A 16,083-nucleotide genomic window follows, 5' to 3' on the forward strand; every position below is an offset into this window, starting at 1 on the left:
CCAGTGGTGGGCTATGATCTTGAGATTGAGGATTCCTCAAATGAGAATTGGGAGGGAGTCAGGACCGACTGGCAGCAGCACATGGTTGCTGATCCTGTGCAGGTATTGGTCCGTCAGGATGATATCAAGAAGCAGGTGAACGCTCAGGTATTCCCTCTGGCTTCTGTGAACTCTGCAGAAAAATATTTAAAAAAAGTTAAGGGAGCGCTGAACTTTGGTGATTTCAATGTAGAAAAAGGATATTATATGTCAAGTGATGGTAATGTCCCAGCACTGTGCACAGGCATAATGTTTGGCCGACTCTACTTCCTGCCAGTTGCAAATGTTGACTGGCAGAAGAAGAGCACCAAGGTATCTCCACAGAACCTAATCTATGATCACAAGCTCTCTGAGGCTGAGGCTCTAGTGTTTGAGACAAAACATCGTGACATATTCTACAATGTCGCTTGCCTCCACATTGATACGGTTTATAAGGACAGATATAGAGATCCAACGACCCGGTGCATTAAATTTGCGTCAAAATCCCCCTACTGCACAGAGAATAAGGTGAAAAAGCTCAATGCCAGTGCTCTCCAGTTGAAGCGAGAGTTGGAAGGAAAATTAAACCCACAAGGCTCATCACACGTGGATATCCCAAGCCTTCCCGAAGATGCGTCCGGAAAACAGCACGAGATTACCTGCCTTTCCATCGTGTCCCTGCGTGGGGACCGAGTCAAGAAGCCGGGTGAACACAGGAAGAGCCTGATGGTGTTTTACAACAAGAGCAAGGTGAAGAACGGCCCCGAGCTTGAGGTGAGCGCTGAGGTTGCACTTACTGCGGCCATCAAAGATCCAAAACGGATCAGGATTGTGGAGTGCGAAAACGAGTATTACCTGATTTGTCAGGTGCTCTTGGCACTGAAAGAACAGAACATCGAGCTGCTATACATGTACAACGCCGACTTTCACCTTAGGGTGCTTGAGCAGCGAGTTCAGTTTTACTTGAGCAGCTGTTGCAGTCACCATTACCACGTAAGTGCCGAAAGTTGTGGTAAGCTGCATACGCTCTGGTACGGACTGTTCGTTTCTGACAACTTTGGGAGCAGGATGAAGCCCGTGTTTCAGTTCGAGATGGTGCGCATGATTGAGATGTACGAATCAATGGTCACAGCGCATAAACCCTGTGTGTCCCATGCAGCTCAAGAGTTCAGGAATGGAAAAAAGAAGCTTGGCCACTTCAAGAGCAACAGCTGTGGTGCCAATGTGATCGACCTGTTCAGAATGGCAGAGACACGGTCCACTAGGTATTGCTGTCCCGGCATGAAACTTAACGACGTCGTCCGCAACGTCGTTGGCGACAAGAGACTGAAAAGGGGCTTAACTCTCAAGGACCCTAGAAAGCTGTACAAAGTATCGGAGGTGAGTGACTCTTGCAAGGACGAAATGATCCGCAAAGGGGGAAAGGATCTCTTCAAGGTGCTTGTCCACAGCCTGCAAGACTCGCAGTTGTGCGCGAGGCTGGCCAAGGTGCTGGACCCAGTCTCCTCCCTGTTCCATCGCTGCCGCGCCACGCTCAACATCGACGTGATCGTACATGGCCGCTGCAACACGTTTGAAGGCTTTGTGCAAAGCATACACGCCGTGCAGATCCCTCAGCTGAAGTACAAGTTGGATAACCTCAGGTGTGTCGCTGGTCCACTTGGGCGTAAACTGAAAAAACGAAAGCCCTGGACCATTGAGTTCAGCAAGGAATCATGCCAGGGCGGCTCTGTGAGCGATCCCATGACAGGGCTTCACTACTCAGGACCCGGCATGGGACTGGAGCTGTCTTTCGACTTTGCTAGCATGTACCCGTCGATCATGAGTCTGCTCAACATATCTTTTGAGTCCACAGTACCTTGGCCACCAAAAGAGTTTGACCACGACCTCACCGGCTGGTTGTGCTACCACTGGGAGGCCGAGGGATTCAAGTGTGCATCTCTGATCATGAAGTATGACGAGGTGGAAGGAAGCTTTGTTCGCGATGATGGTATCATGAACTCGTCCATGGAGCGATACTACAAGCGCCGTGCCGAGTACAAGCAGTTGCTTAGTGCGTCGGGGCTAAGCGAAGAGAAGCGAGCTTACTTTGAGCTTCTGGTGCTTGAGTGTAAGATCTTGATGAACTGCTTCTATGGCATTGCTGGCATTGCTGGTATATGCGGACCTCTCATCTCAGCTGCAGGCAGGCAGCTGATGAAGGTGGTCAAGGAGTGCACGTCAGAATGTTTTGATTCAAAGTGTACCATGGTGTATAGTCACACGGACAGCATCATGATGGTGGTGGGCTACGGACCCAAAGACCAGCCTGAGCATGAGTTACAAGACAGAGTAGACAATGTGCAGCCGGGTGCAGAAGGAACAGGGCTGGCAGCATTTGCAGCACAGGCACGTGATGCAATCACTCACAAGTTTGCCAGAACGGAGACAATGGTACCTAAATTCCGGGAATTTGTGCACAAGAGGATCATTGAGGATGTGCTTGGTAGACTTTATTACATAGGGCCTGGAAACTCTACACACCGAGCCTTCAGGGACCCAAAGTGTGGAGAAACGCTTGGGTACCCAACATACCTGGTCAAGATGTCTGACGGACCTGAACTCGATATAACTGGCCCCTTCGTGAATAACCATAGGATCAATCTCGTATACGAAAACAGCAGCTCGGTCATATGCTATCAGGCCAAGGGGATGTACATCAGCTTGAGCCACACGCTAAACCACGAGACGGGCGAGCTCGCAAAGGTGGAAGTGAAAAAGCGAGGCGTCTCAGTTTGCAAGAGTGTACGCACTGCATGTGACGAAGCGATGGCCAACGTATTCATCGCCTGCGTGATGCGAGGTGACTGCCTGAAGCTGGAGCCCGACATCAGCCGATGCTTTTCCACCCTGCCCTGGCACCAGTTGAGCATGGGAGACTGTGTGTTGTTCAATCGCCGTAAGGTGGAGATTGACCGTGCCACGGGCCTATGGCTGGGATTGGTGGAATGCGAAACTGCACTGGACCGCCACAGGGTTGAGCTGGTAAAGGCAGTGGAGCTAGATGACGGGTTCACGGCCGTGTCTGTAACGCTCAGCAATGGTACCTATGCTGAGCGTTTTGAGGTTATGACGCTGTACAAGGACAAGCTATACTGCCTAAACCACCTATTTTCTTCAGCAGATGCCATACGAAGGGACCTGATTGCGTGCCATGCGGCAGAGCTAGAGGCATCTAAGTTAGCTTCTGGGTTCTTTCCATGGCACAGGTTGCTGAAATGTGAGAAAAACATAAACCTGAAACCGGAAGTGCTCAACAGGCTACGGGTCAAGAGCACAAGCATCAGGACCACATACTTGGAAACAGTGAAGCACACACAGAATCTGCAGAAAATCACAAGTGTTTCATTAAGGCCGTCCATGAGGCCCGGCGATGAAAAGGTAAAGCCTTGCGAGGCAGTTTTCTACAGGTACCCTCTGGATCTCAAAATCAAGACTGGCAGCTTAAAAGGTGGAGCAGAGGCAGAGGAGCCTAGGGGCATCAAGAGGCCCATCTCATTTCATTCTGCAGAGACCGATAACGAGGGCCCTAGCAGCAAGAGACACAGGACCTCAGCTAGTTGCTGTAACTCAGATGAACAATGTGGGGATCTGTTCCAAGCAAGCACAGTAGCCCAACAAGCAGCTGATGGCAAGCTGGAAAAGGTTACTTTTCCTCCCGGCAGCAACAACATGCTTAGCTCAAGGGTGCTGGTGAGCCGAGATGCCAAAAGCTCCCTTATAAGCAGTCAATCCAATATGACCGCGTACTGTGTGGTGGATTACTGCCTGTCCCGCTACATGTACAGCCAAACACATGACAAAGAGACCATGGAGTCCTGCCGCAAGCACTTAGCCCAAAGGTTCAATACAATTTCCGAACGAGTACAAAGGGCAAGTAAAGTGTTCCTGACCTTGATGAATAACTGTCCACTACACATGATCCCTAGCTGCGGGCGCCAGGAGCTTCAGAGCATTACAGCACACAGGACCGCTCACTTGCGGTTCCCAGTCGATAAGCTGAAGCTGGCTGGTGTAGTGATCATCCAGGACATGGGCCTAAACCCGGACACTGTGTACCGGTCGGAGATCGCTGCCTTTGGCACATTGCTGTCCAAAACCCTTCGCGAGGGCACCCTTAAGCTCACTGAAGATAGGCAAACTGACAAGGGATGCATTTCAGTGAGCGTGCCTCGGGTGCTGCTTGACAACGCCGGTATTTGTGCTCAAGGGACATGGATATCAGTGCAGGGGGGTGAGTTTGATCAAGGTGAGATACTTGACCTGACAGGCAGCCTGTACCAGGCAGTCATGGCAAAGCAGGTTTATGAGCCAGAAGCCTTTCCCATGTACACTGCACCACTGCCTGACAAGGTCCTTGTCATCATGCCATATTACAACAGTGACCGGCAGGTAGTTCACCAGTGGCTTGTAACATTTGCTAAAAAAGGATGGTTGAACAAACAGAAACCCATGTATCACTGCATAGGATGCGAAAAATTCTTCAAGCAGCTGATAGCTCTTCGCATTCCGGTTTCCAGGCTGGAGAAAGCAGTGTATGATGATTCCACAAGAAGGAGGCGGTTCGGCACATGTGTTTCAGAGATGTCATTAGGGGCGTGGCATGGGATAGTATAAAATCTGTAACACAGAATCTGAAGGACAGACATCACATGTAACCTTTTGTAGGACTCTGCTAAAAGAGCTGGTGGACACTATGAAGTCTGCTTGTAGCTCAACACAGGAAGAGGAGCATAACGTCCTGTCAAACAAGACAGATAAAATGCCTCGTTTAGGTGTTGTACAACAGAAAATGGAGTCTTTATTTGAGAGAACCATAGAAGTCGGACCATCTAGCAAGCACAAGGACCAGCAATATAATGTTGTCACAACAGACAAACTGAATGACCTAGTGCTGAAATCTGACATTCACAGTGCAACTGTCACAGAAAAGCTGGATGGCACCTGCTGTTATGTTACAGAGTTTGAGGGTAAACCATACCTCTGGGCAAAGCGAGAACTAAAGCTCAAAAAATCTGAATGGGAACGGTTCAAAGAATATCGCGATGCACACCGCCATATTTGCGAAGGCTTCACATACAACATTAAGAAGGACTTTAAGGACATCCCAAAATATTGGACCCCTGCTCAAGTTGGGGGAAATAAATCTGAAGTTAACAAATATGGAAATGTCCTAGGTTGGGTTCCTGTACATGAAGGTGACACGTTTTACACATTGCATTCTTCTGTAGTCAACCATGGTGCAGCCCTGGTTCTCAGGCAGAGCTCTGAAGAGGAAGTCCTGTTGGAATTGGCTCTGGTTCCACTGGCAGAACTAATGGGACAGACACTTGAGCTAATTGGCCCAAAGATCAACGGTAACCCTTATAAACTGAACATCCGAATGCTGGTGGCTCATGGAAATCTGCTTGTGAAAGAACCTCCTTCTCTGGACCGCGAGGCGTTGCGTATCTGGTTCAAGGATAGGCCAGAAGGGCAGATTGAAGGCATTGTGTGGCACTGTACTGATGGAGCCATGTTCAAGCTCACTAAAGTGCACTTGCAGATGGACTGGAGAAATGTTCAGGACAAGTACCTTTGCACCAGGCCTGTGTTCATTAATGTTGACCGTGAAGGATTACCAGAGCACCAGCAGCAGCAGTGCAGCAGCTGTACAGATGGAAAGAAGATGAAGAAGATGAAGGGTAGCAGCATGGAAGTGTTTACTGCCTTGTCCAAGTTGAATGGAAGCCGCTTCTTGCGGCTGCAGGATATCATGAAATGATTGCAATGAAACAATAAAATAAAGATCATAAAGTTTTGACACAATCTTTGATATTTTTGTATTCTTTATTTGATCTGAGTTACGTTACATGTTTTCGATTAAAAAGGAGGCAGTTGCTTTTATTGGCATCCTTAGGGGTGTGCTAAGCAGAGTATAAAGTGAATGAGAATTATTGTTTTAAATGAAAAAGAACAGGGGAACTGAAGGTTGATGCATAATATTTTGTGTTAACATATATATATTTTTTACATCCACAATAAAAAGCTAAATAATTCATATCCTTGCCATATCCTCTTCACCACTCCTTACAGTTCCTGTGTTTCTACTTCCCTCGGTAAGCTGCTTCGCATACATTACGTAGCGGCCGTAGTCCTCCTCGTCAAGACCATGTCCAACAGGGTCATCAGTGTCCCCCCATAGCAAAGTTTGAAGCCACCCCCAGGGAAAGTGTACATAGTTGGAGTTGCAGGCTTTGACAATGTTCATAGCGTTATATGTGACAGCTCCGCTTCTACCTACGGTGACGAATGCGCCCTCTACAAGCATGGTGTTCTGGTGATTGCAATGATCGATTACTTTATCTAGTGCTAAAGGGCACCTCTGGAGCTTACTCACAGCCACTGTCATCCTGCTAAGATCCTCTTGATCTTTGGAGAGGCAGTACGAGACACTTGGTTCAACAGGTAACTTTGCAATAAGCTCTATCATTGTGTTAGCTACGCTCGACATCCGAAACACATTACGCAGGATCAGTTCCAGACCCTGGCACACGGCTGCAGTGCTCAGACCGTTGTTCTTAGCAAGAAGAACGAGATGCTCCACTCTCGGCTGCTGAGCATCAAGCCCGCGAGCAAGGTCAAGCCGTAGGTAGCCATCTGGATTGAGCGGGTCCTCGAAGTTGAGTACTGCAAAGTAGTGGTATACATCCGGCAAGAGCACTGGGCTGATGGAGAGAGATAGGATGTTGATTATTTCGCACTTACCCATATGGTGTAAATTAAATGAAAGCGGAATCTGGCAAAACGGCAGCTGCTCAAACATTGCCACTCTTATGTGCTTTTGCTTTGTGCGCTTAATGTAGCTTTCCTCGTGCTTGAGCGCTTCCTTCTTGTCTACTCTCGCCACGGTTGTCAAATTCAGCTCATCCGGCATATAGACCTGAACCAATGCCTCGTTACTGTCGCAGAACATGTTCAACTGCCGGAGCTTAAGGTAGTTTGCTTTGCGGATGCCCGTATCATAAAGCCCCAGCCTCTCAAGGACTGCCCTTGCAACCCAGGCAAAATGGGACTGGAAGCACTGTCGGGCAGACAGGCTGATGTCCCTTGCCGTGATCTCTGGATGGCGCAACTGAAACTTGTGGCTCAGACAGGTCTGGCTGTTGATCAGCGTGAGCATCAGGTACACTTTGCTCAGCTCGAGTTTGTTGAGCTCACACAGAACATCATCCCATATGACGATGTACAACTGCTTCTGCGGTGCATACGGGGATCGTAGGGGAACCTCAGTTTGCTCCTTCGGTTCTGGGAGCCCTTCAAGAGCAGCCATAAGCTCCTTGAACTCCAAGGAGCTAACGCCGTTGTAGTCGGCCACATACATGTGCAGCCACGCCAGGGTGTGAGACTTAAGGTGATTGTAGCAGAAATCTGCATCGCAAAACAAAAACTCAGGGCTCTGATATGTCTTATGGTGCGCGTTTTTGATCAGTTCTATGAAAACATCAAAGGTGGAGGATATCACAGAATCTTGCTTCACAAGAAAGGATTCAAAATTGTGCAGAACATCGAGTGTCTTCAAACAGGTTTCGGTGTAACGAGGCAGCACGCTAGTGGAACCACAGAGAAAACACAGTTGTTGGGACATTTTTCGTTTACTTGTTTGTTTTTGTGGAGAGATGGTGACTGAGCTACAAAAGTGTATTGCCCAAGTACTTGACTGGATAAAAAAACATGTGTTAGTATCTAGAACCTAACCATCCAGCATGCACTATGGTGTAATAACAGAGGTGTATCCAATGGGCAGATTTATGTACTCAAGGAAAGTAATCCAATGAAGAGGGAGGTTGCGGGATAATCAGTCAACCAGTTCAAACTGGGTTCTCCCTAATATTAAGAAGATCAAGTCAAACTGAGTTTTATCTGAGAGAGAAAACACTCAACACTTTGGTTTGTTCTCAGAAGACATTTGTAAAATCCCCCCAAAAGCAAAGATTTGAGTTACAAATATTTGATTAAAAACAAATATATATATTCAAAGATTTGCACACATTTCTTTTTACCATTTTCCCAAAAATGAGCAGATCTACAAGCTCATAGTGCAGCACTCGTGCCTCGCTTTGAGTTTGTATATCTGCTATTTTTTGGATAGACCAAATAAATCTTGAAATGACACAGATGCATTCCCTGTCTTAATGGATTAGTTGTATGTAAGAAGATCTAAAATAACAGAGAATGACACTTGACTTTAGATCTAGTTTTATTGTTAATAACTTTATACATTTTTCTTTTATTAATATGAAAATTCATCCCTGTTCAGAATCTTGCACAGGCATGTCCTCCCCTTGGAGTTTCCCAACCAGTCCTCGGAAGTTGTGCCTTGTAAGGATAACCTTGCAAGGCTGGTTGAGGCAAAGCTGTAGCAATTCTGTGTCCTGTTTAAGTTTCTCATTCATCTGAGAGAAAGATAAAAACTGAATTAGTAGTTGTAATGTAAGTATAGTACATAAGGAACAATTAAAACAAATATATGTATTTAAATCAACTGACCAACTTTTTGTTCCCCCGATGCTCCTTAAAGGTCTCCTGTACCATGTCAATCAGTTTGTGAGGATAAACAAGCTTCCTCCTTTTCTAAAGACACAGAAGGAAAAGTAAACATTGTAAAAGATGCAACAATTGCTGAAATCTTTAACATCTCTAGATAATAGCAAGAGTTCTCTGTAAGCATCCAAAGGTTAAGATGATTTTTATCAAGAGTAAAAAATCTCTCACCACAGAACCTTTTCTTGAAGTCACCCTATTCGGTAAGAGAAAGGAGGTATCCTCCTCATTGCCAGCTTGAGCCTGGGAGTTCTCTGAGGCATCACACTGTTCTTCATCCTCATTGCAAGCTCCAGCTCGGGAGTTCTCTGCGAGATTGGACTCTGCTTGATCCTCATCATAAGCTCGAGCAAGAGGGCTCTCTGCTGCATCAGACATTTCTTCCTCATCATCACTAGAGAAGTCAACATGCTTCTTCTCAGTTGCCTTTCTACCATGGGGAGCGATAAAGGCATCATCGCTTTCGGCAGATACCTTGGTTGTAGCGCTTTGTGTGCCATACTCCACAAAAGTGCGAGTAGCATAGACTTCTGCAACTGATGGCAGTTTCACATACCATTTTGAAGATGTAGTCACACCATGACACATGGCGTTGCACACACGTTCACGCTGCTCTTTGCTGAGATCACGCTCTGACTGGTAAAAGAGACTGAGTTTTTAATCCAAACACAAAGGAAAAGCAGAATCCAGAGAGCATAAGATGGATTTTGTGAATCAATTCACGTCAATAATCAGTACATACCATTGTTGAAATGGAGGCCCGGATGATGGTGGTTGTCACATTTTTCATTTGAATCAAGTCAAACACCCTCGTGACCATCTCTCCCAGTCTCACCATCTCTCCGCCATTCGCGTTAAAAAAGAAGTACTTGGGACCACTGCTGACTACTGACTTGTAGCCTGATAGCTTCTCACGGATCTTGTCAAATTTCAAGAACCATGTGTACTCTTCTTTTGTGAGTACAATTCCTGCTAGACCAAAGGTTCCACTAGTCTTGTGCTCAGTCACCTAAACATTTAGATAAAGATGTACCCTTTTGTTATGTAGGATTAAGTAAAAAAGGTTACAAATATATATTTTTTAATTATATAAAGGTATCAGTAGTATATCATACCTTGATGACATACAGGTCCTCCTGGTCCTTGTCCTTCTGTGGGTTCAGCACCTCATCGCGGGTCATGTGTGTTAGCACCCCTTTCCTATGGCCACTTATGCAGAAGACATACCCCGCAAGCCATCCAACAAAGTTCTTCATTCGTTGTTCATCCCTTGGTGATTTCGACAGTTTCTCTGAAATGCCAAGTTAAACGGAAATTCAAGTTTGTGCTGAACGGGTAATCTGAAAAATTACTTGTTCTGTGCTGTGAACATACCCAGGCATTGAGGGATTTTGCGCTTTGCCACTTTACGAAACGTTGCCAACTGGTCCCTACTCAAGAGAGACTCTGTGAAGTAGTCAATGACAAAATAAAATCATTTCCCAAAAATATCATTGAAATGTCATTAAAAGAAAACATGTTTTTCACTCACTTGCTTTCTCCAGACTTCTTCTGTGATGGTGGCCAAGAAGTTCTGACTCCAGAGCATCTTGCTCTTTTTTCAGGTTTTCAAAAAGGAACTTGAATCGACGGGCCCCCAACCTAACCTGATGAACCACAGAAGACAAGGGGAATAATTGAGTTGGTAGTAACAATAAAGTAATATTATTATTATAACATAATAAATGGATTATAGTTTAGCTTTTTGCAGTTCATAACATGTCACATAGTGAGTAAAACAAGCACTTAGTAGAGATACTACTTAGTAGTATCTCACACTCTTACCCCATTGAAGCTATGGTTATGCACATATGTCAAAAATGTCCGCACATGATACACTCTTGTCTTGATGGTAGGTATTGCAAAGTTAGATCTCAGATGCTTGAGCCACCTACATAAATGGAAGAATCCAAGTTCATCTTCAGTTGATTGACATACTAAGCTACATGTTGTTATGGGATTGTTTGTGAATCAATCGATAAATAATAAATAGAATACCCTCCAAGTTTTATGGGGTCATCGGCATATGTAAGGGACACACTTGGGCTGGTATCCGGACTTGCCATCATTTCAATGAACTCCATAACATGGTTAACACCCTGCTTGCAATTTTCAACCTTTTTCTTTGAAGCATTTGAATGTAGGCGACTTTTCAGCCAGAGATTGGTGATCTTCTCTGTAACCATTTTAAGAACATATTAATTGACATGCAAACGTGTAGGTGCTAAACACTCATAATAAAAAACAAAACAAAAAAATCAACATAACTCTACTGAGCAACTTACCAATTGTCATCCGCTCATATGGTTTGCCAAGCCCTATTCTGTAATTCTGTTTAGAGCATTGCTGCTTCTCTGGTCCCAGGCTCCCACTCCCCATGGCCTCAGTAAGCCGAGTCTCTAATTTAGAGATCTTTTCTTTCAGCTTCGTGAGCTCATGTGTTGATGAGGTGTCATCATTCTTCTTCTGTTGTAATTTTTTGAGAACCCGATTAACCTCCAGCTTTTTCTCATCAGCCAAGATTATTTTCTTTTCTTCCTCCTTTAAACATGAAATTAAAAGGTAGAATTGCAATGGTTACATTATCAAAACCACAAGTGGCAATACATGATATTTTCTTTTTTAAATCACACCTTCAAATCAGTATGGCATCTAGCCATATGTACGTCTAGCCTTGTTTTGTACTTCCCAGCACAATTTCCTTGGTGGCAGGGGAGTGCCCCAGTGTACCTTAACATGCAAACAGAATAAAACACAAATATGTATACATTTTTGTAATAAACATAGAGATTAAAATAGGCACTCTCAAGTTTAACCTGTACAGTGTGGAAAAGTGTTATTAATTACCTCCCGTGTTGAAGGGCAAGAGATAATTTGCGCTCCTCCTGATCAACAACATGATGAACACCTACAATGTGTTCCCACAAGTTGGACAATTTTGAGTTGCAAATTGGACATGTTCGCTTGGATGCCATCTTTCAGGTGTTTGGTTAAGCTAGAAGTGGCCTGTGTCGAGGGCCTAAGGAGAACTGCCTGTACATGCCTGGACTGCAACCGCATGTCCAGGCATGTTTCTTTTATAGTGCTCAACTGTCTAAGCCAGGACATCCAGTCAGAATACCAGTTTGACCTGAAGACACATTTAGTCAAAATACACCACACGTTTGTCATCTCAAAATGTGGGCCTAAGGAGAACTGCCTGTACATGCCTGGGCTGCAACCGCATGTCCAGGCATGTTTCTTTTATAGTGCTCAACTGTCTAAGCCAGGACATCCAGTCAGAATACCAGTTTGACCTGAACTCAGTTTGACCTGAAGACACATTTAGTCAAAATACACCACACGTTTGTCATCTCAAAATGTGGGCCTAAGGAGAACTGCCTGTACATGCCTGGACTGCAACCGCATGTCCAGGCATGTTTCTTTTATAGTGCTCAACTGTCTAAGCCAGGACATCCAGTCAGAATACCAGTTTGACCTGAAGACACATTTAGTCAAAATACACCACACGTTTGTATCTCATCTCAAAATGTTTTGTTCTAGGGACCCCCAGAAGCAAAGAATAGAGTTAAAAATGTTTGCTTTAAACAATATATATTCAAAGATTTGCACACATTTTCAAGCTTATAGCGCAGCACTCTGTGCCGCGCTATGAGCTTGTAGATCTGCTATATTTGAATAGTCAAAGTGTAAAATAATGCTTTTTAGCTCAAATGAAGTGACACAGATGCATTCCAGGTCTTAGAATAGAGTTTATTGAAAATGTAAAATTTAAAAAGGATAGCCCCTTTGACAATTTCCTTTGTTCCCAGAATGCTGTTGACCAAATTCACTGTGCCCTCCGAAGTGCCTTTCGCTATGTAATGGTTGTATGTCCAAACTATAGACTGAATGTTTCCCGATATCTGTGGATCACGGCAAACCCTTGGCAAATGTCGCCAACAGCCAGGGCCCTATGTGTGTAAGCTGGTATGAGGTCTGACTTAACCGCCTTAAACGGAATACCATAAGTCAGGCTTGTGAGCTTATCATGTACTAATTCTCCATTATTCTGAAAAAGCAAAAAAATTATTAGATCTCTGTCTTCATCTTCACTTCAGAAAGAAAATGCCAACTTTGTCAGGGAAGCCCGATGTGGCCATACAGCTAATTAATACGGACGCTGGCAGGCTTCCGCTGGGTTCCCAGCTGATATGCTCCAGTGACAGGTACTTGCTGTACGTGTTCACCTGTCTCAGGCTCTGCCGTTCGGAACTGACAGATGAAGAGCTGTGTGCAATGTTTGGTAATGGTGTAGAGCTTGAGATTCAAGTAGACGCCAAATGGTTGCCCTGCTTCTTGAAAAGGTGTCGGGACAGCAGTACACGCCTCAAGGCCCCGGGTTTATTTCTGAGTGAAACCATTACCCAGTGGGATCTGCCTGACGGCACCCGTCTGAAGGCCGATATTGAGGGTAGGATAGTTGAGATCAGACACTTTGGCCATTTAAAACGGAAACTCTGCACACGGCCTAGGTCAGGCACAGGAATTGGAGAGGTGAGAAATAACTTAGCCCTGTTCCCCAATGTGGCCTTTAGGCGTGATTGTGCAGAGAGAGACACGGACAATGGTGCTTGCTTGGTGATTTGCTCTGATGCACACGAGGGCGAGACGTTGGGTGGTGCCTGGCCTGGTTGGGGATTCCGTTGCACCGTTACACGCCGTTCCTCAAGCAGCACAAAGCTAACAGGCAGAACAAGTGTTGTGGCAGCAGATGGGCCATCGCTCTACATGTTGGTATCGTCTTGGCGGACAAATGTATGCCTATTGTTCAATCCTGTGTGCGGCGGCGACATTGTCAGGAGCTTCTGCGCACTGGCAATCAGCGACAAGGAGCTTGGCAAAAAGTTCAAACTCAAGTGCGTAACTGTTGCGTGGGACGCAGCTGTAGACCTCAGATCACTGGAACCTATCGTCTTCGAGGACCAAGCGGGTCACATAGAGGTTCCCTTACATCCCATACCCCAATCACTCCTTGGAGTGAGGAACGACCTTGTGGCCGCAGAGGTCACCTTGCGTGAGCTCAGGCTCCTACCTGGGGCCTTTACGGTGGTGGATGACAACGAGCTAGTTTGCACGCTGAAGCACACACTGAGGGATATGCTGGTGATCTTGCCAAAGAAGCCAGCAAGGATAGAGGTTCGCAAACGTGTTGAGCCTCGAAGGTTTGACAGGAACCCTGGAATGTATGGGCACATGATTGAGTGGGTTCCCTCATATCTTTCTGCGTTCAGAGTATACCTAGGAGGTAGGCTTGACTTGTCGATCTCCAGCAAGGATTGGGACAGGCAAGTCGGCAACACAAGTGACATTGGAGCTACCAATTCCCACACTGGTGTTCTCCTGGCTTACAAACGAGCAGCTGTGACCCCTGACAAGATGAGTGGTGATTTTGGACTGAGCCAGTGTGCCTGTTTATCGCCCGGGCAAATGAGGTTATCTGTTCCTCAGGAGCTGAACTTTGCTGGTTGCGTAGCAATGCTGTACGCCTTAGAGCTTTTAGCAACAATGTTTGAGCGAAATGACAAGAGAATCTGCTTCCGCCTCTCCCTTCCCTCACCACTGACGCTGCAAGAGTCTCAAGCCTTGATGCTGGCTTACTTAGCTGTAGAGACTGGCTGCAAGCCAGGGCAACGAAATCTGACATTCTTGACAAACAGCAGAGAGTCACTGCACGCAATCAGGCTGCTGTTTTCCGCAGACCCCTATGTTTGCCCAATGTGCCCAAGGCCCAAACCACTGAGTAAGGAGGTGTCCATGTCCACTGAGTTAGAAGAGCACCTGTTTGCGTGGCAAAAGCGGGGTGAGGGAGAGAAAGCAAGAGAAAACATATGCTCCAGCATCAACGAGCTTGCACAAGGGGTGCTTAGAACTCCTAGGTTCAGACTGTGGACAGGTCACTCTGTGCTGATTGATCAAGAATCTGCCTTTTTCACAAAGAAAAGATATGTAGGAGTAGCAACACTAGGTATTGTCAACCTCAAGATCTTAAAAGCTGCAGGGCTGCTGGGAGAATACAATAGAAATGATCAAGTGTGCATCCACATGCCAGACACATATGGCATACAGCCGGTGCCACGCTGGTCCGCGAGGAAGACAAATCTATGCGATGAGTTCTATGATATCGCATTAGGTTGCAAAGCCCCTCATGATGATGGTTCATGCTTCTTCCAGCTGAATTACCAGGCCCAAACTGCTGGTCACACTTTTGCAGACAGGTCATTCGTGACTGAACCCATCTCGGCACTTGAGGCCGCAGTGGCTAGCGAGAACGCTAGGGGTTACGTTTACCTACAGGCAAATCATGTGTTTGAATGGTACCGGCGCAGGTATGGCTCTCAGCAGAGTCCTAGAGATGAGAAAGATGTAAAAGGCAAGTCCTGCTGGATGCCACCGCTGAGCGAGCCAGCTCCTAAGAATTTAATTGGGTATGGGAGTCTCTTCTCCTCACTTGAGATTGCAACTAATCAAACTGACATCAGGGGCTCTCCTAAGCCATTGAAAGAGTATAAACTCAACCTTTCCATGTGCCCAGAGCCAAAGCCTTTTGCACTAGCACGGGCCGATCGGGCCGTGTCGCAGAACGGCACAGCGTACGAGGCGCACGTGGATGAGGCTGTGCTGCTAGGTCACTGTGCAAGACTGCTGATGGGCACATACGTTAGCGGAACTGACGCAGGCTTTGACTTAAGCGCGTGTTTGAACGGATTCTACAGGAGTGTGCACCCATGCTTACCAGCCATGGTACCGGGAGATGTGGCTCTCGACTATGAAATTGTTGTGCACGGTGGAGGCACGCTCTCGCCCGTGTATGCCATCCTGGAGCACTTGGCTGATACCTGTCGCGTCAACTCGCTCTCGTGGATGCGGTTGATCACAGTCACGAGGCACCGGGGTGCCTCAGCTTGGGTATGTGCTGTACCCGACGCACAGAGCCGAGAGCCATGGGGCAGCAGGATCAATCTCGTTGGAGCATTCCTCTGCTCTAGGGACCATCGGCTTGGACCACTGCTTGCCCGCTGCTGTGACCCTAGTCAGTTGAGGGATTGTGAGCTGCTGCAAAATTCAAAAAACCTGTTGCCTCGTGGCGATGAGGAGGAGCTTTTGCTGCGCGCTTACGAGGAGACGCTGGGACCTGTGTTAGAGTTTGAGCCGGTTACGAGGGCGCCCTCGACCATCAGGACCAGTCTTGGGAAATTACGGTTCCTCAGGCTCAAAGCTCGGCATGCCGGTGTATTCAGAAAACCTGGCATCTCGGTAGTGGACCGTCACACATTTGCTCACGCAGCAGAGTCTCCTCTGTTCCACTTGTCGGGCGAAGGTCCGTTGGTGCAGCGTCTAGAGTCTGTTGCTATTGTCGTGCAG

The sequence above is a fragment of the Gymnoscopelus microlampas genome (assembly GCF_963454915.1).
Source record: "Gymnoscopelus microlampas genome assembly, contig: SCAFFOLD_123, whole genome shotgun sequence".
Classification (NCBI taxonomy): Eukaryota; Metazoa; Chordata; class Actinopteri; order Myctophiformes; family Myctophidae; genus Gymnoscopelus; species Gymnoscopelus microlampas.